At 34.8% G+C, this 4,553-nt stretch overlaps 1 protein-coding gene across 2 annotated transcripts in view; it reads right to left on the reverse strand.

The window, feature by feature from the left end:
* Window positions 1-905: 905 nt before the first annotated feature.
* The window catches only part of LOC128889592 (NAD-dependent protein deacetylase sirtuin-1), an 8,769-nt gene continuing 5,121 nt past the window's right edge, over window positions 906-4,553 (reverse strand). Inside the window, exon 11 of one of the 2 annotated variants that reach the window (XR_008460470.1) lies at window positions 906-4,542. The gene's annotated coding sequence lies outside the window, so the exon portion shown is untranslated. Of the gene's footprint in view, window positions 4,551-4,553 lie in introns of both variants that reach the window. The other variant, XR_008460471.1, reaches the window with a different exon arrangement.

A 4,553-nucleotide genomic window follows, 5' to 3' on the forward strand; every position in this document is an offset into this window, starting at 1 on the left:
CGCGCTCTGATTGGTCGGGGTTTTCGCTTAATATCTCCTTAACGAAGTCCCATCCGACATTTTTGCAAAGGAAATTGTTGTTCAGAATCGTCTCAGCTACCCCCCATTTCCGGCTCCTCCCCGAGTTTTGGGACACCTTGTATATACAACTGCCTATGACCTCGTCGTCTAATAAGACCAACTACTGTTGACTACTGTCACGCGACCACGTGACCCTCGACAGAAGTCGAGGTAAAATGCAACATCCCGAATACATTTAATATAAACTATACGAGTCAATAATGAATAATGATTAAAGTTTAGCTCTAAAAATACATATTAAAATGTGTAATATTTTATACAATGATGTTGGTAGTACTGATATTTTCGCTCGAATGAGTAGCCCTCTAACAGTCAGAAGGTTGAACTAATTTTCGGAGTTTGGTCAGCGCCTCTTATTACTGCTAGATGGCGCCATTTACCAATATTAGACGTTTAGTTCAGCTATTCACCGCCAGACGCCGCTATTTACCAAAACCTGGTAAATTTAGTTCGGGTAGTTGACCGCTAAATGGCTATAGTAGCATTTGTTGCAACGCAACGTAAACTCGCTGGCATACGTCATATATATTATATACTGATACATCGCAATTAATAGAAATTTCGTACAAGCATGTAGTAGAACCCATCACTTCAAATTCATCAAAAAGTCTAAAATTTACTACTACTTGTTAATATTGAATTGCATATAACCGCAGAGAACAATTCGAATAAATTCTACAAACTTCGTGTCTTCGTGACGAGTTTGATCTACAAGTTTTTCAACACTTCTTTATACATTTATGAACGATTTAAAATATTAAAAATAAAGTCATTATTGCTGTAAGTGGAATAACAAAGAGAGAAGAAAGATTAACGAACCACTGTTATCATAGAAAATGTTTAATTTAGGAGATAAACTTACATATTAATAATACCAAAGAAACAGAAAACTTATAACGTCTGAAATAGAGAACATTTTCATAACATCCATTACATTAAATAACAAATTATAAAAAAAATGAAGAGCGTCTGCACCTCGTTCTTTCGTAATGGCTGAACAATGATGTCTCCCGTTTGGAAAACCGTAATAATTGCATTTTGGTCGACGCGTGAATTAAATGAATGCGTTAGTGTCGAAGTGCAAAAAAAAAAAAAGAAAAAAAAAGAAAAAGACAAAGTAGGAAATATGTGAACAGGATTCGGCGAGATTCAATGTTCAGCCGAAACGACAGAAATACACGTTTCATTATACAGTAAAAATAATAAATATTTACATATGACGCATTTATACAAAAAGTCAGTACCGTCGGAAAAAAAGTTGGCATGATTGTCAAATCTTTCCAAGTTACTGCTTCTCTCTGAATCGACTGTGCGCGGGATACGCTTGCATACTGTCTGTACAGAAGCAACACGGCGTTATTATAAAAAACTTGTACGTCTAACGTTTAATATAAATCTATCGTCGTATAATCAAGGAGCAAATACAGTTTGAAGCGTTTCTTTTTTAAATAAATACTATTCGTTTAAGTAGTCGAAAAGTAAGTAAATGCTTAAGTAGAACTTTGAATGGATTTTACGTTAAATCCAACAATATAGTTCACATTCGCGGTTATCGCATACTTGAGAAAAATATCTATGTATGTATAACGCATATTTTTTCACACCTTTAGTCGATCAACAGAGAGAAAGAGAAAGAGAGTTTCGATTGATTTGAAAACTTTTTTGGAACGCCGATTAAAACCAACTTTTTTAATACATTTTACATGTACACGTACCGTTTACGCGAATATCTTTGCATACATGCGTGTAATATACGACACCTATGTACGTATAGTATGCAATATATTTTATATTTATTCGTTCTTCCATTCACTCACTCGCATATCTATTTATCTATCTATCTATCTATCTATATATATACCTATCTATCTATTATTTATTTATATAGACCTCAAATAAATAAAGACAAAATGGAGGCTTTAAAAGATAAGACCTAAACTGTATCATTTGCGAAACAATGATAAATAAAAGCCATCTGTACATAGCGAAAAATAAATCTTCTAAATCTTATAAAACTGACTGTATCCGTGAGGAACCCAAAATTACTATATTTTTGTCTCCTTCTATTCGGGCCTCAAACGAGTCCTCTGCATTCTTTCTCTCTCTTTAATCGTTCAGGACGTTTCAACAGAGTTTCACTTTTTCCTATTGTGTCTCCGTTACTTTTTTGTTTACATGGCCCTGCTAATGAAAAATAAAACTTCGTGCCATGTATTGCAAATATGTATGTATGTATGTATGTATGTATGTATGTATGTATGTATGCATATATATACACACAGATCAGAAACATTGAGTTATTTTTTATGGTGGTCTGTTTTATAATCTCGTTCGCTTCGTCGCGTTCACCATATCTATTCGTGTTTATCGTTTAGATGCGTATGCATACAATCATGTATGTACATGCACATCCTACACATCGACGCGCAAAAGTGTAGTAAACAATTATCATGCTAATAATTATAACAAATTTTTCACACAACCGTTTCGTTCCTTACAAATATTCGCGACGACTACATGTATTCAACACGATCGTCGCTGATGCTCCTAGGTTTCTCGCGTTTAATCCTGTACGTTTACTAATCTACCGTTCTCTCGGTTCATATAAAAATAACACGCAATGCCAAGCTATCCAACATTGCTTTGTACATTCGCCCGTGCTCCAATGAAAAGAAATTGAAACCTAACGAATCTAAAAACATTCAGTGCGAAACCATTGCGACTAATTCTGCGTTCTGGTAATGAAATCTATCGCTAAAAACTTAAAACTATGGTCTACAGACTGTTCGTCGTGTTCGTCATCGTTACCTCGATCAAACTATTTCCATCGTTTTACGATACACGGAACAAGCATCACTTACTACTCTTGAAAATGCAATTAAACACGTGTCCGTGCAGTACGTACTTGGATATACGTTCGTTCATTCAATGCTGCGCCGAACGCACCCATACACGTGATGTTTCAGCGATGATGGTACAATTGGGCAGCGAGTGACGATTCCTTGTGAGAAAATAAGTCGAAGATACTCTTTACTTTCAAAAAAATCCAGTTTAAAAATTGGTAGAGTGTAATTATACTAACTGTAAGTTTATCAGACTTGTCCACTGCCCGATTTTATCACCACTGTCGGAACATCCTGTATATTTTAAGAAAGTTTTATAACAGAATTAATACTTTCTGTCCGTGTTTCCTTACGTTACCAAAGAAAATACTTAAAAATACACGATTCTCGATTATCTACGATTTTCTTTTACCTTCCAATTTACACAATAATTTACAAAACATAAATAATTATTAGTGACAAGCAATTTTGTAGTAGTAGATGTAACAGTGAAAGGGACAACTATAGTCGTAGTACTAATTACAGCGGCACAGTAGGATGCAACAACGATTGGTAAAACTTGTACTAGTATTGAAAGTCGACGCTAATTAATCTTGTAATTTTCGCGTTTTTTTTTATACAGTTTCTTTCTTGCTCTAAGAGAAATGTTTCAACTCGTTACTTTCTCTTGGGACGATCTGTTAAATGCTTGATTTTTTTTCTCTATAAAAATCAACGTTACACGTATGTGCCTGTAAAATATTAAGAAGACAAAATCACTTTTCACCATGCGAATTCTCGTTTCTTGTTCGATTACGTTACACGCGCAATCTATCTACGTTTTCTTCGAGACTTCCGTGATATTTCTAAATTTCTTCTTTCTCTACAATTGCACGATACTTTGAACAACTAATCTACTTCTTTCGATCAATTATTTACAAGTTACGATAAAATTATTTTTTTTTTCTAACGTCGTTTCTTTTTTACGTACGAACGAATAGGGAGGGCACCGTCGTCTGGTGTAAATGCTCGCTCATAAAACACGCTACATTAGTCTATGATAACCGATCAACGAAAAGATGGACATATCGTATGCGAATTTGAATCATGGATCGGTTTTATAACCTCTTTCGCTACTAACAATGACTGACGAAAGTAAATAGATTCTACGCTTCTATCTCGTAACGAATGCTTACTTTATAATAGCGATCATTTCTTAAATATCGAATGTTTCTTTCGAAAATTGTCGCTCTGTGGACATTTTCACGGGGAAACGATTTTTTCCAATTTATTGAGGTTCTCGCGTTACATGCCTGGAGGGCCCATCACTGATACGCATCTCTTAAGTACTTGCATTTCATTACGTAAACCGATTCGATGAATATACTATTCAATTTATGCTTTCTGAAAATGTAAATGAAAAGATGCAGAACTTGTTGCTTTCTTTTACGTTAAGATATAACTTGAAAATGTATTTGAAAAAAAAAAAAAGTATGAATCAATGTTACCTCTACTGTAGCTACGTAACAGAAAATTATGGTAAGTTCGAATGTCTTGTGCTTTGTAACAAAACGCGTTGCTTGTTCGAGAAATCGTGAAACAGCTCTCTCTCTCTCTCTCTCTCTCTCTCTCTCTCTCTCTCTCTCTCTC

The sequence above is a fragment of the Hylaeus anthracinus genome, unplaced genomic scaffold, assembly GCF_026225885.1.
Source record: "Hylaeus anthracinus isolate JK02 unplaced genomic scaffold, UHH_iyHylAnth1.0_haploid 11997, whole genome shotgun sequence".
Lineage (NCBI taxonomy): Eukaryota > Metazoa > Arthropoda > Insecta > Hymenoptera > Colletidae > Hylaeus > Hylaeus anthracinus.